General features: G+C 39.4%; 1 long non-coding RNA gene across 1 annotated transcript; it reads left to right on the top strand.

Annotated features, from left to right (window-relative positions):
- The first annotated feature begins 449 nt into the window (after positions 1-449).
- LOC127492829 (uncharacterized) lies at positions 450-24,874 on the top strand. Its single transcript, XR_007922619.2, has 3 exons — positions 450-899; positions 20,236-20,392; positions 22,524-24,874. It is a non-coding gene; the product is annotated as an uncharacterized lncRNA (long non-coding RNA).
- The last annotated feature ends 2,740 nt before the right edge of the window (positions 24,875-27,614 follow it).

Raw genomic sequence — 27,614 nt, 5'->3', positions numbered from 1 at the left:
AATAGTTCTCCCCATTGCAATAGTCTATTTTCTCCTATTGGAATAATTCTTTTGAATAAAATCTCTTCATCTTGAATTCAAAGTTTGTTTTTTGTATGATGGGCATTACAGCTATAAATGGAACATATATACATTACTGCTGTCTTGGCACAAACATCCATGGGAAAGACAGACAGATAATAAGAAGAAAAGAATTTGTGCTCTTATGCTAATTACTCAGGAGAACAACTGAAAGAAAGAAAGGAGTTATTAAATATGGAAGGTGCCTTAGTTTGTTTCTGCTGCTATAATAAAAATTCCTGAGACTGGGTAATTTATAAAGAGCACATTTTTTTTCTCATTGGTTCTAGAGATTGGGAAGTACAAGATTAAGGTTCTGGCAGGGTTAGTGTCTGGTAAGAGCTGTTTCCCACTTCCAAGATGGTCCCTTGTTGGCTGTGTCCTCCAGAGTACAATGTGGTGTCCTCCCATGCTAGAGGCAGAAGGGCAAAAAGGAGACCAATGTAGTTCTCTCCAGCCCTGTCATAAGGCACTAATCCATTCATGAACTCTCAGCCCTTGTGACTTAATCACTTCCCCCAAAGACCCACTGCTTATTACAACACAATGGGGATGAAGTTCCCACATGGTTCTCGGAAGGGATACATTCACACCAGAGAAGACAGATCATTTGAATTGTGTGTGGGATGGCCTGAGAAGGCCTCATTGAAGTGACTTTAGAGAAAACCACCCTGTGAATGAAGGAGCAGATATCTGAAGGGAGAACACTGTAGGCCTTGAAACGAGAGCAAGCCCACGGTAGGCAGGCAACCCTGAAGGTGGTGATGTGGCAGGATCAGGAAGATTTCTGACACTCTCACGTGACTCCATCTCATGAAGGCATGGGATTCTTCAGTGAGGTAGGTCTTCCTCAGGACACAAGACCATTTTTCTGAGCCTTGTTAATGGTGACCAGCAGAGGGCTAGTCTGCTAAGCTCCTTCCTGACTTCTGTTGAGGTGACTTCACTGAAGACTCCTACACATGCAGTGGGACTACAGAGATCAAAGTCTTGCCTTCTAGAATAGTAGTCTTCAATGTCAAATGTTTTGATGTTCAAGACCACAAATAGTACATTTAACAGAGAATAGATCAAGTATCTGATGGCCTCACCACTACAGACTAGATCAAGGTCTTACTAGCTTGGGTACAAATTGGGCAGGAATAAGGGACACACACCAGAGAGTTCCTGGGCCCTGCGCCTTTTTCTCTTTCTTGGGGACTGATTTCCTATGCATGAGTGGAGGAAATGATAAAACTCTTGGATAGATTTGGAAATCAGGTCAGAGAGACTTTGTGTCTCACTTCTATGTGAGAAACTCCAGAAAATTTTCAAGCTCCTTAGAGTAGCCCAATTCCTTCTCCACCCTCTTCTCCCAATCTAAGCATGCTGAAGTAGCCATAAGGGAGAAATAGTAGCAGGATAAATTCTGGCAGAGAGCTGAGTTTTCTCCTTACAAGTACACCCCACCTACAACACACAGAGAAATTCAGAAGAATAAGCAGGAGTGCTCTCCAACTCCTGTGAATAGGGAGCAAGTGGCTGTGTAGACCACACCCAAGTAGTGTCCTGAGAGGCTGAGGAGGATGCAGATCTTTATAGGCCAGTGCATGGAGAAAAGAGGGAGTCTCTGCTATGTGTTGAGACTCACAGGAGGAAGATAGCAGGAACAGATGCTAACAACCATGGACCGGAAACCTATTCCCAGGAATGTTAGGACAATGCGTGAGCTAGAGTCTCAAGTCTCCCAGGGAGAAGAGCAGCAGAGGGATTGAAAGGAACTCTGATTTCTCTGGTTTCAGACTAGAAACAACTGAGTAAACTTGTGCAAACTCTGAAATGATCAGAGTAGGTTTTCTACTCTGATGGAAGATGGTCTTCAATAACAATGAAGGTTTCACTCCCTGAGCATGTGTTCTGAAAAATCAAACTAGTTCGATGACCTACAGTACTAATGACTTTGCTTATTAATACAAGGTGAAGTCACCCTACAGTGTAGCTCTGTTTCGATGTTTTGCTTCCCATTATCTGGCAGAACAGCTCTAGTATTGATGTTCAGCTCTTTAATGTGGAGCAGTCACTAAAATCCTCTTCATTGGCTCTTAGTCATCTTATGTCTTCCTTATGAGAATCTCCTTTGGGTACCTTTTCACATCAGCCAAAAGGGTACAGGTGCCCATTTGTCAAGGAGAAAGAAGCATCAATAATCCTACCAGTGTTGTCTTGCTGCACAACTCTAGGGGTTGCATTGTATATTATGTAAATGATGCTTTCCTATGTTACCAAATCTCACTCTTTGACTTACTTCTGCCCATCAATTTTTGTAGGTACATTGTATACTTTTTAAAAAAAGATTCATTTATTTAGTTGAAATAATTACACAGAAAAAGGAGAGGCAGGAGAGAAAGAGAGAGAGAGAGAGAGAGAGAGAGAGAGAGAGAGAGAGGTCTTTCATCCACTGGTTCACTCCCCAGTTGTCCACAATGGCTGGAGCTGTGCTGATCCAAAACCAGGAGCCAGGAGCTTCCTCCAGGTCTCCCACTACAGTACATGGGTCCAAGGAATTGAACCATTTTCTACTGCTTTCCCAGGCCATAACAGAGAACTGGATTGGAATTGGAACAGCTGGGACTCCAACCAGTGCCCATTTGGGATGCTGGCACTGCAGGCAGTGGCTTTACCTGCTACGCCACAGCACCAGCTCCCATTGTATACTCTTTGTTAATATGATTATAACCTTTGCCTAGCAATTTTAATAGATACGATAATAATTTACATATATTTTCTTCATTTTTTAATTAGTATGTTTATAAGATTTTCCTATTTTTTTAAAAAAAGATTGATTTATTTGAAAGACAGAGTGACAGAGAAAGAGGGAGAGAGGGAGGGACATAGACAGAGATTTTCCATCCACTTGTTCACTCCATGAATAGCTGAAATGACTGGAGATGGGCCAGGCTGAAGCCATGAGCACAAAACTCCACCAGAGTTTTCCACATGGGTGTCAAGGACCCAAGCACTAGGACCGTCTTTATCTGCTTTCTCAGGTACATTAACAGGGAGCAGATTGGAAGCAGAGAAACCAGGACTTGAACTGGCTCTCTGATGTAGGATGCCAGTGTCACGAATGGTGGGTTAACTCCCTGTGCTGTGACAGTCCTCTATTTAAAAAATATAATGGGACAAACATTCTTGGTTACAATTATTTCTTCACATATTTTTATGTTCATTAATAATGAGTTGTTGCTTTAGGTTAAATTCTGAGAAATAGGTCAAGGGGTGTGGACATTCTGGAGATTCATAACACTCAGTTAAAAGTTGTTTTCCAGAAACATTGTTTTGATTTACTTTCCCAATAACCACATAAGAGACTGGCTTTTTCATTGTAGCATTGCCAGTATTGAGAAGTCTCCTGTAGACAAATTGGCAGAGTTTAAGGTAGTAGTTGAGATGGTGGAAGTAAAATTTTGTTCATTTCATAAGAAAAAGAATTATCATTGTATTTCTAAAATTGCATTAAACATGACAATGTACACAAGGACATTAGAAACATACACCATTTGAACTGGCAATTTCAACTCTAAAATCCTTTCATAAAAATAAATGGAGAGTACATGCAAAAATAAATACTTAGTATTTCTTATGGTTACAAAATAATGAAATATAAAAGCAATTTATATAGAGAGGGATTGTTGGATAAATTATAAAACTTGTCTAATAGAATATTATAAAGATACTAAAGTATTATAGAAATATACTTAATTTAGACTATTATTGAGTTCTTAATGAAAATTATCTCAGTAAATTATGTTTATGAGTGGTTTTTTTTTTCAGGCAGAGTTAGACAGTGAGAGAGAGAGAGACAGAGAGAAAGGTCTTTTTTTTTTTTTTTTCCCGTTGGTTCATCCCCCAAGTGGTTGCTACGGCCAGCGCGTTGTGGCTGGCGCGCTGCACCAATCCAAAGCCAGGAACCAGGTATTTCTCCTGGTCTCCCATGCAGGTGCAGGGCCCAAGCACTTGGGCCATCCTCCACTGCCTTCCCGGGCCACAGCAGAGAGCTGGACTGGAAGAGGAGCAACCAGGACAGAATTCGGCGCCCCAACCTGGACTAGAACCTGGAGTGCTGGTGCCTCAGGCGGAGGATTAGCCAAGTGAGCCATGGCGCCGGCCTTATGAGTGTTTTAATAATACACTTATATGTTCATTTAAAAATACATAAAGATGTACCCAAATTTTATAATTGGCTTTTTGTATATTTTTGTTTTGTTTATTTTACTCATGCTCATTTTATAATTTTATGCAATGAAAAAAAATCTAATACATTGTTAAATTTAATTTCTTTAATGCTAGATTTTTATTGTTTATTTTTATAGCTTTTTAAGCTTTTAAAATTTATATAAAGGGAACAAATTTCATGTGTTTCATATACATAGTTTTAAGAGTATAATGATACTTCCCATCCAACTCTTCCTCCCTACTTCACTCCTACTTTTACTTCTCCTTATTTTCTTATTTTTTTTTACAATCCCGTGCTTTCAATTTACTTTATAATCACAAGCCTAACTCTCCACTAAATAAGTAATTCAACAGTACTAGATAGAAAAACCACTGATCCTCAAAGAATATAGAAAAGGGCCATAAACAATAATCAAATCTCAAAATGTCAATTTCACTCTTATACATTACATTTTTTTACTCTGTATTAGTTACCTACCATAAATCAGAGAAAACACAATATTTGTCTTTTTGGGATTGGCTTATTGTGCTAAGCATAACGATCTCTAGTTGCATCATTTTGTTGCAAAATACAGAATTTTATTCTTTTTATGGCTGAGTAGTATTCCATCATGTATGTATACAATTTATCCAGTCATCAGTTGATGGACATCTGGATTGATTTCATATTTTAACTATCATGAGTTGAGCTGCTATAAAAACAGGAGTATATATAACTCTTTCATTTGCTTACTTCATTTCCTTTGAGTAAATTTCCAAGAATGAAATGGCTGGGTCATATGGTAGATCTATTTTCAGATTTCTGAGGAACGTCCATACTGTCTTCAGTAATGGTTGCACTAGTTTACATTCCCACCATTTCCCCCTACCTCCTCACTAGTGTTTATTTTTTGAGTTTTGGATAATGGCTGTTCTAACTGGGGTGAGGTGAAATCTCATTGTAGTTTTGATTTGCATTCCTCTGATGGCTTGTACCCTTTAGGCCAATTACATTTCATCCTTTGAAAAATGCCTGTTCATATTCTTAGTCTATTTCTTAATTGGATTGCTGTTTTGTTGTTGAGTTTCTTTTTTTTTTTAACTTTTATTTAATGAATATAAATTTCCAAAGTATAGTTTATGGATTACAATGGCTTCCCCCCCCATAACTTCCCTTCCACCCGCAAACCTCCCCTTTCCCTCTCCCTACCCCCTTCCATTCACATCAAGATTCATTTTCAATTCTCTTTATATACAGAAGATCAGTTTAGCATATATTAAGTAAAGATTTCAACAGTTTGCACCCACACAGAAACACAAAGTGAAAAATACTGTTTGAGTACTAGTTATAGCATTAAATCACAATGTACAGCACATTAAGGACAGAGATCCTACATGAGGAGTAAGTGTACAGTGACTCCTGTTGTTGACTTAACAATTTGACACTCTTGTTTATGGCATCAGTAATCACCCTAGGCTCTTGTCATGAGTCGCCAAGGCTATGGAAGCCTTTTGAGTTCACCGACTCTGATCATATTTAGACAAGGCCATGGTCAAAGTGGAAGTTCTCTCCTCCCTTCAGAGAAAGGTACCTCCTTCTTTGATGACCTCTTCTTTTCACTGGGATCTCACTCGCAGAGATCTTTCATTTAGGTTTTTTTTCCCCCAGAGTGTTTTGGCTTTCCATGCCTGTAATACTCTCATGGGCTTTTCAGCCAGATTTGCATGTCTTAAGGGCTGATTCTGAGGCCAGAGTGCTGTTTAGGACATCTGCCATTCTATGGGTCTGCTGTATATCTTGCTTCCCATGTGGGATTGTTCTCTCCCTTTTTTATTCTATCAGCTAGTATTTGCAGACACTAGTCTTGTTTATGTGCTCCCTTTGGCTCTTAGTCCTATCATTATGATCAATTGTGAACAGAAATTGATCACTGGGACTAGTGAGATGGCATTGGTACATGCCACCTTGATGGGATTGAATTGGAATCCCCTGTTATGTTTCTAACTCTACCGTTTGAGGTAAGTCAGCTTGAGCATGTCCCGAATTGCACATCTCTTTCCTCTCTTATTCGCACTCTGAGTTTCTTGAGCCCCGTAAATATCCTGGATATTAATCCTTTGTCAGATGTATAATTTGCAAATATTTTCTCCCATTCTGTCAGTTTCCTTTTCCCTTTGTTGAGTGATTCCTTTGGTGTGCAGACACTTCTTAGCTTGATGTAATCCCATTTGTCTTCCTTTTTTCCTTGTGTGCCTGTGTTTCTGTGATCTTATCCAAGAAATCTTTGACTATGCCAATGACTTGTAGTGTTTCCTGTATGTTTATAGAATCTTTATATATGTATTGCTTTGTTTTTATTCTAAGAAAGGCCTACTTTCCAGGCTGACACTGTGGCACAATGGGTAAACCCTCTTCCTGTGGTGCTGGCATTCCATATGAGCACTGGTTTTAGGGCCTGCTGCTCCTCTTCCAATCCAGCTCTCTGCTAAAGCTTGTGAAAGCAGTAGAAGATGGCCCAAGTGGTTGGGCCCCTGCACCTGTTGGGGGAGACCTGGAAGAAGCTCTTGGCTCCTGGCTTCTGATCGGCCCAGCTTTGGCCATTGAGACCATTTGGGGAATGGTCAGATGGAAGACCTTTCTCTCTGCCTCTTCCTCTCACTGTCCATAACTCTACCTCTCAAATAAATAAATAAAATCTTAAAAAAAGAGAAATGCCTACTTTCAATTAAGCTACGCATTCATATGGATAAAACTTTTGAGTAAACTTCAAGTCATTTATCATTTTTACAAAATTGACCGTTGTTTCCTGGGAATACATCATATATCTCTATTTATCCATGTACTTCATGACCCTGAGTAGTATTGTACAGTTTACTTCATATTAGTCACTCATGTTTGTATCTACAATTTGTTGCTACTATTCCAAATAGCACCCTTTCCATTGTTATTTCCACTTAATTTTTTCATTGGTGTTGTTCACCTTGTCATGTTTTAATTAGCTATTTTTGTCTTTCAATTTGTTGTGTTAGATCTTCTCATAAGATCACATTATTTACAAGTTAATTTAGTTGCCTGTTCAGTGTTTATATTTCTTTTTCTTGTATATTGGCATTGGCTATTTTGTCATTTTTATAGACATTGATGTTACTGCAGTGTCAGTGATATCCATAAAATTAAAACTCATTATAGTTAATATTAGCATCTTAAATATTTTTCAAATATCAGTCAAAGCCACTTATTTGCATTTGTTTTATCTTCAGGAAATTGGATTTGCAACACCAGCTATCATAATTATGATTTCCTTTTTTTTACCATAAATTTAGCAAAATTATAAGCTAACACCATCATTTATATTTTCCATAATTTGTTTCATTAAAATTCATTGCAAAATAAAACCTGATAGTATTTTCATATTTGAGTATTTCTGTTACATCACTGACAAATTTTAAAATTTTCAAAATAAAATTTAAGAGTTTTAAATGCATCAAAATATGTTACTCTTGGAATTCCATCTAAGCATATAATAGCCATCTGCCAGTTTTTGTTCCCAACATCTATCCTGTTAGGCAAATCCAATTATTTCTAAGTTAATGTGTCCCATCCCTACTGAAAATGAGATTTGCTAACTAGCAGCATGAATAGTTCCTGAGAGCTTTAGAAAATCCAAAAATCTCCAGATTACTGAATAATAATCCACATTTTAAGTTTTCCTCTGGGTTTACACTCACACTAAGGTTTGAGAAACACCGGGCCAGAGTTGATAACAATAAACATTTCCAATTTTTTTCACTTTTTTTTTATTTATTGAACTCTATTTAAATACCTCCATCATGGAAAAAAGAACCATGTAATATTTTTTTCTGCCCAATCTGAAACATTTTTTTTTCCCTGGGCAATTGTGGCTGCATGCTTTCAAACCAAACAAATAAAAAGTTGAAGCATTCCTTTAAAAATTCAAAGGTGAAAAATAAAGCACAGGCAACTGCTTAAGTATTACCTGTCAAAAAAGCAGATACACTGTTCAAAGGATATGATTCCTTCTTTTTACCCACCAGACTATATCAAGCAAAAATATAGGTACCTTTACATAAGTAATTATTGCATCACAGTTTGTGGATGCCATTTTTGTTACCAGGATTTTTGGTGAAGGTGGGCTTTATCAAAGCTACACTTTAAAAAGTGAGAATATTTGAATTAGAACTATTCAGAAAAGATAACATTTTTTGACCACTTAAACGAAACACATTTGGTAGAAAACAATAGTCCTAGTTTAAAAGAGCATGTGGAAAATTTTCTTCTGGAAATCAATGTTAATAAAACAATCTTTTAAATTCATGCAAGAATTTCACTATGTGCATACTTTTTAAACAGAATAACAGGGCCAACAACGTTATTTGTCCCCCAAGATCCCAGTGGGCATAATCACCCTATTTAACCTTTGAGGAGTAGATGAATAGAAATTGCTAAAACAAAATCTTCCACTGCTTATATTGTATCTTCACTGAGAGGAATTGCATGAGTACTCTGTGGAGCTGGATTTTAGGTAGATAATCAACCAACTTTTGACATATTAAGATGCCCACCAATTCTTCGACATTCCTCTTTTCATTACTGTGACATTGGAAAGTTGAGTGTCCTTGTCTTTGCACTGGGTGATCTTATAATCACAAGAATGCAGACACAGAGTGTGACTTCCAGGACCACGTAGGAAGAAACAGCTCCTTCCTTGCCTCTAAAAACTCATACCGTCTGGATGCATCCCCTTGAGCTGCCCCTCACAGGACCTGCAGGCTCTGCTGCAGGCCCAGGCCATAAGGAAAGGATCAATATTGGAGGCAACGGGTCCTGTTGACAGCCCCAGCCAGGTGAGTCATTTTGGAAGTCAAGTCTTCAGATGACAGTGGCCAGTCAACATGTGATGGCAACATTTTGAGAGGTCACAACTGAGAACCCTTAGCTGAGTGTCTCCTCCATTCTTGGCCACAGAATCATAGGCAAAATAAAGTAATTGTTTCAAGAAACTAAATTTTGAGGTAATTTCTTTTACTGCCATGGATAGAATATCAACAAATGCTCACAATTCCTGTATGCAGAAGCTATGCTTTCCTTTCACTTGCTCTATATTCCACAAAAATATTAACCATAATTCTGTCTGAACCTAAAAATAACTTAATGATCTCAGATTGTTAATGTCATTTGCTAATATTATATTGTTTTCAAAATTTGATGACCCAATTGAGTTGAATAACAACTGAAATGAATTTAGAGAGCACTATTGCTGTTAGTAAGATTGGATTTGTAGGGTAAGGTAACAGATCTGGGTAATGAGCCCATGAAGAAGCCAGACACAAATTCACCAAGAAGATAATCATCTAAGAGGCAAAGGAAAACTGATGAATGAGAGAATACTAAAGTTTTGGGCTGCTTTTGCAGAATTGTTTTCTGAATAGAACATAGTTCTAAAGTTTGTTCTAGAGCAGAAGCATTTTTTGAAGAAGTATAACAAAAATTCATTTTTGTGAAAGCATGACAACTATTTTCTTTTTTTTTTTTCTTTTTGACAGGCAGAGTTAGACAGTGAGAGAGAGAGAGAGAGACAGAGAGAAAGGTCTTCCTTCCATTGGTTCACCCCCCAAATGGCCACTACGGCCGGCATGCTGTGCCGATCCGAAGCCAGGAGCCAGGCGCTTCCTCCTGGTCTCCCACGCGGATGCAGGGCCCAAGCACTTGGGCCATCCTCCACTGCCCTCCCGGGCCACAGCAGAGAGCTGGACTGGAAGAGGAGCAACCGGGACAGAATCCGGTGCCCCAAGTGGGACTTGAACCCGGGGTGCCAGACCCGCAGGTGGAGGATTAGCAAAGTGAGCCGCGGTGCCGGCCGACAACTATTTTCAACTGCTAAATTGTGTTTATCACTAATGTATGGACAGAGGAGTTCCCAAATTGAAATTAAATTTTGTCACTTACATGGAAGGCTAGTTTCAGACTATAGCTAGGAATTCTCAAGTTAAATCATAACTGAATGAAAATCAAGACCTCAAACATATTCTGTCATTTGTCAGCAGAGCCCATATGGATCCTTCCTATCCCTGCAATCTGGCAACACTTGGCTATTTCACTACCTAAAAGTAAGGTACACTCCAGGCTTACAATATAGAATTCTTCTTTCGTTTGATCTATGTTTTCACATAGTCAAATAGGGTATAGAAATCTGACATATTGGGAATAGATTTATGTCTGTCTTAAAGATGGAGGGTTAAGAGGATGCTTTGAAACCCACGGGATATATAGAGAGAGCTGATTTCTACTGTGTAGTCCTATGACAAATAGAAAGTAAAACCATCAGTTTACTCTTCACTACTCTACTGCCTAATACAATAACATTAAGAATTCCCCGCAAATATCAAATATACAATTTATGCTTTTAGCCCCAGCAGCCGTCTCTTTTCCCCAGCGTCCCTAAGTTTCCTGCCAATTCTAAAAGAATGCAAATTCCTGAGGACCCCAGTGATGTTTGAAAGCAGGGAAGAGGAAGCATGGTGACTGGGCTCCTGTGTTCATTTACTCGTCTTCTGTGTATATGATTAAGCAAGGAAGTAAAGAGAACCACAGCGGGAACAAGATTCAAGTTCGTGCCAATTTACATACTTAGCACACAGAATGTGAGAGTCAAGGGCACAGACTACCACCATTGGTAGTCTCATTGTCCATTTCAACTGGCTAAAACGGTTCAACTGTAAGGCTAATCATAATATCACCTGCACTTGTCACATGTAATGTGACAGCAGGCGCACAAGTGGATAATGGCAAGAGAAGCAGTCCCAACTTTGCTCATGCTAGGAAACGTTTTCTTCTTCCTACACTGGTGAAGCAATGACTGGTATACTGATCCTCCTCATGATCTGAAAAATAAAGGACATGAAACCTATCCAGCAGAGGTGCGAAAATTAGCTTTCTTATAGCACTTAAAGTCTATCACGACTTAACCCCAGAGATAGTGTCTTTGATTAAAATATTGATCCAATGGTAAAATCAAGTCATACATTTTTAGAAATGTTTAAGCCCATATTTAAATAAGTGAGTAATTTTACCATAGGTGAATAATTATATAGATCACATGGACACCAGAAGGCTGATGCCACCAATGAAACATGATGTTTCACTGACCCACAATTTGCTGGTTTTCACTTGACACTGATGCTCTTAACTGTGCAACTAAAAATTATGTAATGTTCAACTCTGACACTTTCAACTGTTCTATTTATTTGTCCTTGGTTTCTTTCCATACCAGATTGCAAGAACACAAAAGTATAGGGAACAAAATAATGTGTTAATGATATGTCCTTATGACTTTGACAGATGTCATAGATTCATTTCAAAATTCTTTATTGGGCCAGCATTGTAGTGTAGTTGGCATAAAGCCAACATCTGCTATGCTGGCATCCCATACACGTGCTGGTTCATGTCCCAGCTGCTCCACATCCAATTCAGCTCCCTGATAATAGCCTGATAAAAGCAGAGGAAGATGGCCCTGACATTTGGAAACCTGCCAGCCATTGAGGGAACTGGAAGAAGCTCCTGGCTTCAGCCTGACAGAGCCCCGGTCATTGTGACCATCTGCAGAGTGAACCAGTGGATGAAAAATCTCTCTCTCTGTCTCTCTCTCTCTCTCTGTAACTCTGACTAAACTTGTCTTTGATTCTATGTTAATAGAAAAGATCTGCAAACAGGATTCTTTTTCTATCAAAATTCCAGCCTGGGAATTATTGCAGGACTTAGAATTTCTTTCTTGTTTTATAGCTTAATACAAATCTCATGGTGAAGAGTAGCTTTATTATTTTATAATTACAATCATTTTATTTTATTTATTCACTTACTCAATCTACATCTGAAAACAATTTAAAGTTGTTTAAAATAAGGATAAACATGCAATAAGAGAAAAAAAAAATAAAACTAGAAAAGAAAACCAGAGTCCATACAGGGGGTAATGAACATTAACTTTAATTAAAAGTTGAAGAAATCACATAGACTCTGGATAATACTGAACCGCTGTTAGGTAGAATCAATAGACTTTGATTCAAATATTTACAGTTTGGTACAATATTTTGTCACAGATGAACTTACTTTTTCATATTACTGAGAAAACAGAAGCAATCAAAAGAGAACTGGTCTATCCCCAGCTGGTTCATTTTATTTATACCTGTATTCTCCACTTTCCTTCATATTAAAATGGGCAATTCATAGCTCTTGTCATCTAAGAGCAATTATTCCACTTGTTCACTGGATTCCATGCACTCCTTTCATCTGGGGAAGTACTCTGTTCTTGTAATTATTATCTTGCCCTGCATCTTCAATTTGTCCTTTACTCTTGGGTCATTCCTATTACATACAAATGCCCTGTAATTGCTCTCATTAAAAAACAACAACAAAACAAATCTTCTCTTGACCCCCATGTTCCCCTTGATTCTACTACCCGTGATTGCAAAAGTTACTTGGAGTGTTTTTTATTTGAGATGTCAAATAAACAACAACTTCTTTCCCTTTCCAGTTGAGAGTCTATTGAAAGAAAAGCAGAAAAGTTAGGAGAATCTAGATAAGTAACAAAAAGAATACAAAAGAATATAGCTTAGTCCTTTTTGACAGTAAGTTCATTTTGTGTACTATTCCTCTACATAATTAGATAGGCCAATGCTCCCAATCATTGAAATGATTAAGTAAACACTGGCCTCTTCTGCAGGGACAGACCTTGTTTGCCCCAAGAGAGCAAACAGGAGAGTGCTCTGCAGATGGACAGATTCATAGAGGAAGGAGGGAACATGCCACACCAGCTCAGCCCTCTCTTTCTGATTCATCATCAGATCCTCCTCTTTTCCCAGGAAGGAGCGATGAGGAGGAAGAGGGGGATTAGGAGTGTTGCTTTAATGGAAAAACGCTACTCAAAGACACCCAGCAAAGGGAAGGAGGCTCCTTCCAAAACACACTGCATCCACTTCTTCCGCTCTGTCTCCAATCCAATGCAATCAGACTTTAACCAGTGCCATCCACCCATGCTCCTCTTGTCAAGGCTCCTACTGAATGCCAGATTGTGAAACCAAGGGCCAATAGAAGCCCTGCTCCTTTGTGAGATGCCTGCAATAAAGTAATCATTATGTGTAGGGTTTGGCCATGGGTAGGATCTGAGACAACCCCACCCTTGTTTCTCTTAGTTCCAGGGAGGCATGGAAGAGATTCAGGAAGAATCCTTGTGGAACTTCAGTAGGACAGGGAGAAGAAGGTAATGGAGGGAGGAAATAATGCAGAAATAAGAGTTAGCCTATGAATGGTGGGAACGGTGCTGGGGGAGAAAACCCATAGTGAGGCCAGAACTCAATATCAGGCAGGTCGAGGCTAGATCTGTTTAATGTAGTTGAGTTTCTAGGGTCCATCAGAGGTAGGAGCAAAGCCCTGTGAGTTGGGCAACAGGGTCATTACAAAATATTCTACCCTATAACAAGAGAGCTGAGCACAAACCAATGATACTTGAGTGCCAACTCTAGCAGGTACAGAGGCCAATACCCAAAGGCCAGAAAAAGACAACAAAGGAGAAAAAGACAAAGAGCACAGGGGTGGTAGACATTTCTTCTGTGCCCAGTAATTATCTCGGCAAAAATACTGAGTGGTAGCTCCTCAAGACAAGCAGAACTATTCTTAGTAAGTTTGAAATTTGAATGGGCTAAATATTTACTTCAAATAGATGGCTCTAAACAAGGAGAGGTTGAGTTATAGCAGATGACTATATTAAAGTTTATTGAAACCTAACTTTAATATTAATATTAAAATTTATATGGCTATATTAAAATTTATTAAACCACCAGACAATAATAAGTGTTCAAGGGCAAATCAGCTCATTGATATAAAGTTACCCTTTGGCATATTTTATAAAATTAGTCTTCTAAAATTATGTATGCCACCTAAGTAACATGTGAGCTGAAATCATGTTCTTATATATGTAAAGTCTTATTTTATAAAATAATATTGTCATTTGCTGAACACATTGCTTCATTTTCAAACCCAATATTGACAGCTGAGAAGTTGCAGAAGCTCAAACATTAACTACTAATGAAGTGATAAATGTTTGGCCTAGTGTTTAAGATCTGGTTAGGACATTCATGTCCTGTCATAGAATGCTTGCGTTCAATTCCTAGCAGAAGTATTGTTGAACACTGACCCCTAGAAGGACACCATGAGTTCTTGCATTAAAAGGACTGGAGTTTTTATTATTAAAAAATCCTGTATTCTTCTTACTGGCTAAGTTAGCTGTATTTCCATGGGATGTGACACCAAAAACTTGTAAACAGTCTTATCAATTCTACGAAATGGGAATCCAGATATTTAGTAGAGATTTGTGAGAGGAGAACATGAGATGTTGGATTTGAATACTTCACACAGCGCCTCTTGCAGAGTTTGCCCAGTATTATCACTATTAGATGGAACAGTTCTGTTGCTGTTGTTTTTAATGATCTCCTGATGTTCCAGAGGAGGAAAGTGGAAATTAATGAGGCTACATGACTTGCTCAGGTTCTACAGTGAGAAGACAGGATAGTGGGAAACAAAACTCAAATTTCTCGACTCCCACACAGCCTTGCTTAGACTGTTCATCTGAAAGTGAAAACTCCTGTGTATTTCTAACAGGTTGCCATCACTTTCATGGGTTCAAAATTTTCTATGGAGTTTATTTTCCATTTTCTAAACCATACTGAGCTCTCAATTTTCTATGTTTTATTTTCCATTTTCTAAAAAGATGGAACATTCCACAGTACTACACAGGGAGTATTTAATTGCCTCTCCTTGTCAGAAATGGGTTTTACTTTTCAGATACTTACATTCATCTTCATAGTTTCTCTTCAGTAGGCAGTAAAATGAAACAAAATCCCCAGAAAACTCCATTTTAAAATCTAGTAAATTGAAAGCAAAAACTAGTAAGGTTATTTGTTTTTTTCATATAGTAAATACTATGTCTTGTTTTCCTGCCAGCTCACTTCTTTTTTTTCACTTCAGTGTGTTTTTTTACACATTAGGAGAGATTCAGAAAATACTGAGCTATGTCACAAGGGTAGAGCTTAGATTATGGAGAGGAGTCAAGTTAGAGAGTATCAGGAAAGAAACTACTTCATGTTATGCTCTATTTGCATCTCTTTCCTAACTTCTCAGCGAATTGAAGCAGCGGATAGCATTAATGCTTCCTGTGATAATGCTGATGTCTGGAAAATCTATTCTACATGAGTTTTGCTTATAATAGATTGAGCCATTTTGATTTTTATGTTTTGTTCTGACCTTCTGACTTCAGGACAAACCCAATTTTTAAGACTCACAGAATTTCCTAGCACAATTTTCCAGTATTGTGCTTAGCAAAGAAATGAAGCTTTCTTTGTCAACTTTAACTATGCGTCATTGTGCAGTGGAAAATCATGAAATGTGGCATTATTTTCTGTAGAGTCATGTCCCAAAGAAATAATGTTCTCCATTAAAGTTTTAAAAATTACTTTAGAGACTTAGGGCATTGGAGTTGCTTGAGAATTAGAAGAACTGGAAAAATACTGTTTCTCTTAGGTTATTAAAGATCTTGTAGGGTTCCTCAAATAACTTAATGTCTCTTCATCTCAGTTCCCCATGCCTCCAATTTCAGGAGAGTAGAACCAACATGGAAAGTAACCTACTGGTATCCCATCCCATGCCAAAAAATAAAAATAAAAAAGGAAAAATAAAATTTCCCAACAAAGCAGATAACCTCCATTAATATTTATAGTGGTTTCAGTGATTGATTTCCCAGAAATCCACTCTGTCCCAAATGTAGAATTTACTAGACACCTATTTGGGTTGCATTTCCAGAAAATGAGGCATGATAATTCAGCTGAGGGTGGGTGATTGGGACCTCTGGGATGAATGAAACCTGAAAATGGCATCTTAGGCTGAGGTCACTAAGAAGAGTCCATGACATGGATTCTTGTGAAAGGTACTTAGAGACTCCTGGAGAAAAGGAAAGAGGGAAGAGAATAGAATGCAGGAAGAAAGCTAAGGAAAAATGCGTTCTCAGAGAATAGTTTCTGCCTGGTCCTACCGGAAGTTCTGGGGTAAAAATTTCTTCATGAGGTGGCAGGTGTTGTGGTGCAGCAAGTTAAACCGTCACCTGCATGCTGGAATTCCTTGTCGGAGCTCCGGTTTGAGTTCCAGATGCTCTGCTTCAGAGCCAGCTCTCTATAAATGCACCCGGGAAGGCAGTGGATGGTGGTCCAAGTACTTGGCCATCTGCTACCCTTATTGGAGACTTATATGGGACTGCAGGCTCCTGACTTCAGCCTGGTAGAGCCCCAGCTGTTGTGGCCATTTGGGGAGTGAGGAGTGAACCAGTGGATGAACAATTCTCTTCCTTTCTCTCTCTCCCTCCCTCTCTCTCTCTCTCTCTCTCTCTCTGTGTGTGTGTGTGTGTGTGTGTGTGTGATCCTTCGCCTCTCTGCTACAAACCTCTGCTTACTTTAGCCTCTCACATTGAACTTAAAATGATGTGGTTTTTTTTCTTTCTCCTTTACTTTCACTAGTTTCTTGGTTTCTAAAAGCTATGTTTTGGAATGTAATAGACATTCAGTATATGTTTTTGGAAGGACAGAGTGAATTAGAGTCTGGAGATCAAGTGACTGCACAAGGTCGTTGTATCTGCTTCCTATTTCTTCTATAATAACTAACCTCAAATTTTGTGGATTAGATCCACAGGTTCATTAGGTTATAGTTCTAGAAGTCAGAAGTCCATCTTACAAGCTAAAGGTAATAGAAGGGATGAACTCCCTCTGTAGGCTCTAAAGGGAGAACTAATTTTCTTTCCTTGTTCAGCTTCTAGTGACTGCACTCCTTGACCTTCCCCAGTGCCAAAGTCAGCATGCTAACATCCTCCAATTTCTCTCTCTCTCTCTCTCTCTCACATCACATCTCCTTCCCCGATTCTGACCCCCCTACTTTTTTTTAAGATTTATTTATTTATTTGACAGGCAGAGTTATAGGCAGAGAGAGGGAGAGACAGAGAAAGAGGTCTTCCATCTTCTGGTTCACTCCCCAAATGGTTGCAATGCTGGAGCTGGGCCTATCTGAAGCCAGGAGCCAGGAACTTCTCACGAGTCTTCTATGTGGGTGCAGGGGCCCAAGCACTTGGGCCATCTTCCACTGCTTTCCCAGGCCACAGCAGAGAGCTGGCCCTGAAAAGGAGCAGCTGGGACTTGAACTGGCAGCCACCAGGGATGCCAGTGCTGCAGGTGGAGCTTAACCTACTATACCACAGTGCCAGCCCCCAAATTTGCTTTCTAAAACTATGTGTTGCTACTATTAAGTGTGTATGTCTTTGTTACTTTAAAATATGAATAGCATCATGGAAACATGGAGTCAATTTGAAAAAACATTATACTATTTAAAAATTGAGGGGCCGGCGCCATGGTGCACTAGGTTAATCCTCCGCCTGCGGTGCTGGCATCCCATATGGGCGCTGGTTCTAGTCCCAGTTGCTCTTCTTCTGGTCCAGCTTTCTACTGTGGCCTGGGAAAGCAGTGGAGGATGGCCCAAGTGCTTGGTTCCCTGTACCCGCATGGGAGACCAGGAAGAAGCACCTGGCTCCTAGCTTTGGATCGGCACAGCTCTGGGTACTGCAGCCATTTGGGGAGTTTACCAATGAAAGGAAGACCTTTCTCTGTCTCTTCCTCTCACTGTCTGTAGCTCTATCTGTCAAATAAATAAATAAAAAATCTTTTTTTTAAAAAAATTTTTGACAGAGTGGACAGTGAGAGAGACAGAGAGAAAGGTCTTCCTTTTTCCGTTGGTTCACCCTCCAATGGCTGCTGTGGTCGGCGTGCTGTGGCCGGCGCATTGCACTGATCCGAAGCGAGGAGCCAGATGCTTATCCTGGTCTCCCATGTGAGTGCAGGGCCCAAGCACTTGGGCCATCCTCCACTGCACTCCCGGGCCACAGCAGAGAGCTGGCTTGGAAGAGGGGCAACCGGGACAGAATCCGGCACCCCAACCGGGACTAGAATCCGGTGTGCCGGCGCCGCAAGGCGGAGGATTAGCCTAGTGACCTGTGGTGCCAGCCAATAAAAAATCTTCAAAGAGGTACCTATTGAATGTTTAAAAAAATTAAAAAAAATTGAAGTTATTACTAAAATGCCTTCTTCATTGATAGTAGATTCTAGTTATCAGTGAAGTAAAATTTGGCTTATTGAATTATTAGCTCCCTTTGACTGCTGGCATTCCACAGCTTTGACCATGCTACTCGAATCTCTGCCTCCATGTTCATTGCCCTTCTGTTTGTGTCCAATCCCTCTCTGCATCCCTCATTTAAGGATAGATGACATTTAGGGCTCATTTGAAAAACCTGAGACAGATCCCTTATCAAATCTTCAACATAACCACAAAACCTCTCTCTCTCTCTCTCTCTCTCTCTCTCTCTCTCTCTTTCAAGATTTATTTATTTATCTGAAAGGCAGGGTTACATAGAGAGAGAGATCGAGAGACACACACACACAGAGAAAGAGAGATCGAGAGATCGAGAGAGAGAGAGAGATCTTCCAATGCTGGTTCACTTACTCCCCAAATGGCCACAATGACTGGAGCTTCTTCCAGGTTTCCCATGTGGGTGCAGGGGCCCTAGCACTTGAGCCATCTTTTGCTGCTTTCCCAGAAACATTAGCAGGGAGCTGGTCTGGAAGTGGACCAGGATTCGAATGCCAGCCCTTCAGGTATCAGCTTTACCTGCTACACCACAGGACAAGCCCCAGACCTCTTTTTCTAAATAAGTCAATTTTTACAGGGAGTGTTAGTATAGGAGGTTTTAGTCAGAGTTAATTCAGTGAGCTACAATACTAAAAACAGTGCACAATAATAGTAAGGCAGTATTAAGTGGTGTTTGATAAGGCCAGTTCTAGAATCATCTAGATATGCTTCAAGTCCCATAGTCCCATAAATTCATTACCTATGTGACTTTTCACAGATAATATTACGACTTCCATAAAAGACATGAGGAAGAACAAATGAGAAAATGCTCTTAAAGTATTTAGCACAAGATTTATGCATAATAAGTTTTCAATGCTAACCATTGATAAAATTAGAATAGTGGTGGAGACAAGAATTCTGTGACATGTCCAGTATTATCCTCAATTATGTTCTTTTATATTTAAAATGATCTACTCTTAAATAACAAAAACATTAAAGACCTTTCAGAGTACTTTTATTCTAGGAAAAAAAAAATCACCAAAATAACCTTTATAAAATAATGGAATCAGTACATTGCGGGGGCGGGGCAACAGGCAGAAGTCCTGAACACTGAAATGGGGATTTCAGTCTGCACTGCTTTCCTTGCAGCGATACAAACAGAACCAGTTTCTAGGAAAAAAACCACAAAAGCAAATGGCAGACTTGCTTTTAAACCATTAGATATTGGGGCCAGTGCTGTGGCACACTAGGCTAATCCTCCGCCTACGGTACTGGCATGCCATATGGGTGCCAGTTCTAGTCCCGGTTGCTCCTCTTCCAGTCCAGCTTTCTGCTATGGCCTGGGATAGATAGCAAGTGGAGGATGGCCCAAGTCCTTGGGCCCCTGTACCCACATGGGAGACCAGGAAGAAGCACCTGGCTCCTGGCTTTGGATCAGCGTAGCTCCGGCCATTACGGCCATTTGGGGAGTGAACCAACAGAAGGAAGACCTTTCTCTCTGTCTCTCTCTCTCACTGTCTGTAACTCTACCTTTCAAATAAATAAATAAAATCTTAAAAAACCTGTTAGATATTAATTGCTTAAAGGATGACTAAAGGAAAAGCCACCATTTTAGATGAAAACAGATTGTAAATGGATATGGTCTTTAGTCCAATCAGCCCTTTTTAGTGTCCACAATTATTATTGGTTTCAGAAAATGATGAGAAATACTATTGTGGAAACAAAAGATACTATATAATTCTTTCCTCTTTCAGACAGAAACTTGTGTATTGACATGGGATGGAGGATGTTCGCATCAGCAGACAGAGTGTGTTGTACAAAAGGGGAACTGTGCTGGTGAAAATGGTTTCCTGTTCATTTTTAAATTTCTAATTTAGGATTGAAGAAAATTTTGAGTGGAAGCCATCTAAGGTATTCAAATCTACTTCATGTCAACTGTAAATTTTATTTTGGAGGAGAGTCGTGAAGAGTGTAAGTTAGCATAAAGGGAGTCAATTTTAGGGAAGAATTTACTAGACCACAAAAGAGATACTTAGAGTGATTAAAGCAGCTAAATATCTTTCCTTCTCAGTTTTACAAAATTTTGTGTCCAAAATTAAGTCCAGTTCTCCTCTGCCTCACTAAAATTTTGCTTGAATAGCAGTGTTTTATCAGAGAACAGGGCCTAGTTGTAGTTTATTCCCTCCATTGCTAATACAGGAATGAATAGTATCCCTTTCCGAGACTTATCTTTGGTAGTTCTTATCAATTTCCTTGTTTTGAGTCTATCAAAATCACTTCTCTGCTGCTAAATTCTAATGGGATTTTTTCTTATTTCTTCTCTATAATTGAATTGTTGAATAAACTTCCTGTACTAACACTCCACATGCCTTTTATTATAGTCAACATTATTATTCCTCGTAACAGGGGAGCTCAGGTTGTGAACAAACCCTTGTAATAACTGCCCGTGTTGGCTGACTCTGAATCAGTAGGTTTGGTGTAAGGCTCAGGAATCGACATTTCTGAAAATCTCTCCAGCAGCTTCACTTCTAATGTACAGGTCAGGGTGAGAATCTTCTCTCTAGATAAGTGACACGTACTCCTCTTTAAGGAAACATCACAATTCTGATCCTTGGGACCTCTAGAGCCCTGTTATGGTAATATTTCTAACTTACGTATGTGGGTGTGTACACATGTGTTAGAGTGTAATAAGAAATGAAAATAAGTCATAGTTGTTAGACATTTGGTGCAGTGGTTAAGCAGCTGCTTGAGCTGCCCATGTCCCATATCTGCAAACCTGGGTCTGAGTCCCAGCACTCCAATCCAGCTTCCTGCTGTGTACATTCTGGGAGGCAGCAGGTGATGACTCAAGCATTTTGTTCCCTGTCACCAAGGTAGGAGATCCAGATTGAATTCCAGGCTACAGACTTTGGTATGGTCCAGCCCTGGCTTTTGTAAGCATCTGGAGAGTGAACAATTCCCCTCTACTGCTTTCCAAGTAAATAAAATAAATACATCAAATTTTTAAAAATAAGTAATAATGTCTATTTACTTCCAAACATTTGGAGAAATCTTGGTCTAGATTATTAGCAAAAATATGAAATATGAAAGCAAAATTGTGGGTCTGAGAGCAAGCATTTAGCTGGACAATTAAGATACCTGGGTCCTATATGCTGAGTACCTGGGTTTGATTCTTGGTTCTATCTCCTGATTCCAGCTTCCTGCCTATTCAAACCCTGAGAGGCAGCAGTGATGGCTCAAGTAGTTGGATTTTGGCTCCCCACGTAGGAGGCCTGATTGCATTCCTGGCTTCTGGCTCTTGCTCTGGATCAGCCTTGAACCTTGGGGACATTTGGACAGTGAAGTAACAGATGAGAGCACAGTGTGTGTGTCTCTCTCTTTGTCTCTCAAATTAAAAAAAAAAAAAGAGTTCCCTAATAACTTAAAAAGTTTAATTATTTGAGAATTGATATAATGCCAGTGACTAAGATAGTTTCTTAAAGGCAAAGTTAAAATAACTATAGAGTGGTAGTCTATAATACCATAGCAGTCAATAGTTTAAAGTTTTTCACCTCCTTCTAATGACATTTATAATATCTGATAAATTGCACATATCTTCGTAATTGTTTTAAACATGTTTTGAGCAAAACTGCCAATAACAACAAAACATAGCAAAAATTAACCCTCAGTTAGAACCTGTTAAAGTTTCAGGCAGCATGGAAAGCTGTTTACATGTAATTATCTAAATTCACAAATATCATATTATGGCAACTGTTAAAGTTCCTACTTTAGTGATGAGGACATTGAGGCGCAGTAAGGTTACAATATTATTTTATGGTAGCTGAAAATGGAAACGAATGGGTTGAGATGATGCTATGAAATCTGATTCTAAAGCTTAATATTTCTATTGAATAAATAAACTCATTAATATTTGAAGAGATGACATTTTAGGGCACAGGTTTGTTTGCCACTTTGCAAAGTTTTGCCTCAGGACTTAATGCCCTGAGATTAAATTTTCGTTTCTTCATTCTCTGATTATTTATTCTGTGTGTACTTCCCAAAGGAATTAGGTCAGCTTACAAGAGCAGCCCTGGAGACAATGAAAGCACTGGGAACTTTAATGACAAAGAAAAGTGAGTTGCAACCACCAGAAGACCTTGCTATTCAAAATAAAGTCAAGACAACTCAGGCATGAAAAGGAAAAGGATGTTTGGAGGTCAACATTTGTTTTCTCAATGTATTGAGACAAGTTCTTGAGACACTAATCTTAGAGACTACTTTGGCTCAGCCTTTTCCAATCTTTACTGGTTGGTCTCAGGCACATCCAAACACATGATAGGATCTCAGGTTGTTGTAGCAGAAGTGTAATAAGAAAAACAGGCTTATTTTCAGTAGTTATCTTAATTCCCACACCCAGCTTCCAAGAATCAAAAGGGAAGTCCTGAAGAATAATTTCTACAATGGAAACTAAAGGAAAGACAAGAGCGTTGTTCCCCATCTTGGGAAGACCCACGAGTGGCCTTGTCTGAGTAGTGTGGATTTGGAAGAAGCCACTCGTCTGAAGGAGAACGTCCTGTTTTGATGGAACCTGGTAGGAGCTGGATGAGGGCCACTTCTGTCATCCCTTATACAAAAGAGCGGTATTCACTTCCTTCCGACCTTTTGGATGAAGGCCCTAGCCGACAGGCCCCTGACTGTGCTGCTGGAGATGGGCCTCATAAGAACAAGATCCTTGTCAAGAACCAGAAAATGGTGTGGGATCCTTGCTCCTCAGAGGGGTGAAAGTGGTGTGGGATCAGAAGCCTTGTCATGACAGTTAAGCGAAACCAATGCAGCACTAGTACTGATGTGGGAGGAATATAGTGCTTCAATCTGATACAAACACACAGTGATATTCAGACACATTGAATATTGCCATAAAACTGCATCGACTTAGCTTGCATTTTCACACTTTCACATGGGCAATGAAATAGAAATTCAAGTCCTGTTTCAATAAAAATGTTGTATTCCATATTTGTGAGCTGTAACTCACAATTTGTAGTATAAATTAAATCAGTGCAGTTCAGATGTATTTCTCTTAGGCCATCAGACTTAATAAAAAGCTACTTCTAAGGGCATAAATTGTACATCAGAGTATCTCAGATGGCTTGTAAAAAGCAGATGGCTAGGACCTACCTCCAAGAGCAGTCATTCTGGGCTGGAGCCCTGTAATTGTCATTCCTAAAGAGTTCCTAGGTGTTAAGACCAAGCTTTGAGAAGCGCTTACTTGGGGGTGTCAGAATCTTGACTGCCAGGCAAAGGCAATGGCCTCACTTGAGTGGGTGTTTTATGAGGACTGGGAATAAGCAAATCCACAGAACCAGTTCCTTGAGTCAAGCAATGTTACAGGGGTGTTTCATGTATGAACACACTTCACTTTCATAGAAATCCTCTCAAATAGGTACCATATTTTTAGCCTCATCTTGCAGAATAGGATATAGAGGCTCAGAGAGGCTAAATGACTTGTTGAAGATCACACAACTGGAAGATGACAGAGCTAGGATTCTAGCCCAGGCTGTTTGTCTGTGCTTGTAACTGCTGTGATAAGTTCTGCAGATCCGTGAGGTTTCTGAACACTGCCTGAATTATAGATATTGTCTGAGTGCTTTGGATGTATAATATGTAGGTGACAAATTGGTCATCTCCTGTGTTAAATCAAGATGACCCTTGGGATAGGGGATTAGGAGTCCCCAGTTTTGTCTAAGAACAAAAACTCCTGCATGAATTTTGGATCTAGAAGAACTGTAGGAAGGGTCAAACTTTCCTAGGGAAAAAAACTGTTGATGTTCCTGAGATGCACCTAAATTCCATGACCTGATTCCACTTTGTGCAGAACTTAAGCCTCCAGGACTGCCTCTCTCACTTAGATGATCACAGCTCTCCCAAGGTACACCAGGACCTTTCTCTCTGGTTTCTGCATGGCCTCCCTCCTCTCCACACCTGTCTCCCCTGTTTCCCCACAAGGCTGTTCCTTCTGCATGCCATATTCCACTCCAATGGCAGCTGATTTCTACCTGTGCCCTTCAGCAGTAGGCAGTGGTTGGAAGGTAGGAAGACAGACGTTGATCCCCTTATCCTCAGTGACCTGACTCCTCTGCACTCCTCATCCTGTAGGATGTGTCTGCCACGTTTGGCCTCCAGCTGGATGACCCTGAGCTGAGCTCTGCTAAGTCTCCAGCTCCCATTCTCCTCCCAGCCACCCTGAGACTGCTAATGACTTCTTGACATGTTTGGATTGCCTCATTGTCCCATTTGGCTTCTTAGCTCTTCTACTGTCCGTGTAACCAGTTCCACACATGGATGTCCTCTACTTACAACGCTTTAAGTGGTTTTAGTCTTCCTCACTGGATCATGACCTATAGGCCCTCATTTAGCTGCCCAAGTTGCACTAAACCTCTCTCTTTAAACACAGATGAGCTCCTACCTGGAAGATGTGTGCTAGTTGCTCTACCCTCAAATGCTCTTCTCCCAGATGATCTCATGGTTTACTCACATGTGTTATGCCAGTCTTTTTATAACTGTCACCTCCTCATAGAGCTAACATGATCACCCTGCCCAAAACCAACCTGGTAGTCTCCCTTCATCACTTTTTGCTGTGTAATTTTTCTACGGTGTTCATCACTGACCAAAATAATCATGCTTATATTTGTGTCTACTGACTTATACTGAGCAGCTTCCAAAAGTAAGATGTAAGCATCATGAAAGTGAGTATCTTGAGTGTCCCATTTGCTACCTTCTTGAATATAATGAGTACAATTGTCTTCAGCACTAAAGAAATATTTCCTGATAGATTATCTGACTAAGTTATTAAGTAAATGAATTAATATAGTCTTAAAGTGATGACCCTGGAATGGCAAATAGGAAATCCTTTTATTGCCTGCTCAGATCAATTCATACTGTCCATAGAAAATACAAAACAGAAGTTTTGTGTGACACAATTATCTAGTTGAATCCTAAAAGAATTGTAATAAGGCTCTAGGAGATATTGAGAGTACTTGTATTATATTAGGCACACTAGTTTGCACCAACTAGAAAATGTACCTCTAGTCAATTGAAAGACTTAGTGGCCTGAATTACTCAACATCATCAACCTAAATGCTAGAGAATGTCTGCCTACCTCAAAATAATGACTTTGGTTTTACATAGTGGATACTCTGTTGCTCTTTCTGACAGTAACTGGTGGTCAACTTCCAATTACTTCTGAAAGCTCAAGGAGCAGAAAGAAAGCTTTCCATCATTCCATTTGCTACTTTTTAAAAATAAATTTTTCACTAAAGTGTATTCTGTATATTTCCCCATGCATATTGTTCTCCAAAAATTATTATTTTCAAGCATGCTCTTTTAGGCGATACACCATTTTTCATTATAATGGTGTACATAATAGTGATTTTAATTCATTTTGTATTAGTGGATTTATAGACATTTTCATTTATTAACAGAATACATAGATCATTAGTAACCATTCTTTTACTATGTTTGCACAAGTGAATATTGTCTTCTCCTTCATTAATAAGTTTTGCAATTTCCACTAACCTATGAATCCACAGTAAAATAATTCAGATTTTAAAAAATTCATTTTAGTGTTGTCTGCCATTCCTTTAAAATTATTCTTTCTTCACTCACGAGCTTCATTTTACTTCCTAATCATTGTATAAATTTTCAAAGTTATTGATGACTAATGAATATATTAATGATATACTTCAAGAGTCCTTCCAAATATATGTGTTTTTTTTTCTCCTTTATACATGATATTCAATTTGGCCTTAAGCAACATGTTAAATTGCATTTCCCTTACATTCCAAAATATGTAAATATTTCCCTAGATTTTCTTGCAAATATTTCTGTAGTGGAAGTTTTTTTCTTTTGAAATTTTGTTACTTACAAGTTAAAGGTATAGGTGTAGACATAGTGATATAAGCTAGATGTATGTAGATGCAGATATAGACATAGATATGTTTTCTAGAAGTTTTACACTTTCTAAAATTCTTATAAATAAAAATATTACCAGATTTAGAGTTTTTCTTAGTATGAGGGAAGTTTCTTATTGTTTCTTTTTTTACCCTTACTCATAAATAATAATTTTTCATATTTTACTTATCTCTGTTCCAGATCTATGATTTATCTTTCCTTAGAATTTCAAGAAAGTTTGTTAAATTGGATGCTTTAATTTTTCATAATAACATAATTTTTGTTTTTTGTATCATACAGTGCAGATTTTAATTTTTCATGACATTCCAATTTCTTAAAAATGTTTCATTATCTTATTTTTTTCTTTCATCTTGAACTGTTCCTATTTTATTTCTATCTTTTTTTCCCCTATGCTGTCCTGTATCTATCTTGGGAAACCATATATAATTTATTGTAATGAAAATGCCAAAATCTTATTTTTTTTAAGATTTATTTTATTTATTCAAGAGTCAGAGTTACAGATAGAGAAGGAGAGACACACACAGAGTTCTTTCACCCATTGGTTTACACCCCATGTGGCCCCAATGGCCAGAGCTGGGCCCATCTGAAGCCAGGGGCCAGTAACTTCCTCCAGGTCTCCCACGTGGATGCAGGGGCCCAGGGACTTGAACCATCTTCTTCTGCTTTCCCAGGTGCATTAGCAGGGAGCTGGATTGGAAGTGGAACAGACCTAACCAGCAAATTCTATTCTATATATGAATTTCTAGACAGCAGCCTCCTTTGACACACTTGGCGTCGGGTGTTCTCTCCACTGATCCACAGAGGCTGCATGTCAGGTGTTCAGGAGCTCAGGGGTCAGGTAATTCACTGCGGCCGCGTCAGGAAGGGGAGATGGTGGGCAGATCACATGATACGAAATGGGTGCTCTTAATTATGTGAAAGAAATATGGTACAACGCCGGCGCCGCGGCTCACTAGGCTAATTCTCCGCCTTGCGGCGCCAGCACACTGGGTTCTAGTCCCGGTTGGGGCGCCGGATTCTGTCCCGGTTGCCCCTTTTCCAGGCCAGCTCTCTGCTGTGGCCTGGGAGTGCAGTGGAGGATGGCCCAAGTGCTTGGGCCCTGCACCCCATGGGAGACCAGGAGAAGTACCTGGCACCTGCCATTGGATCAGCGCAGTGAGCCAGCCTCAGCTCGCTGGCCGCGGCG

Source organism: Oryctolagus cuniculus, chromosome 14 (genome assembly GCF_964237555.1).
Source record: "Oryctolagus cuniculus chromosome 14, mOryCun1.1, whole genome shotgun sequence".
Classification (NCBI taxonomy): Eukaryota; Metazoa; Chordata; class Mammalia; order Lagomorpha; family Leporidae; genus Oryctolagus; species Oryctolagus cuniculus.
Note: the sequence above shows the minus strand (reverse complement) of the source record. Positions and strands in the feature narration are given on the sequence as shown.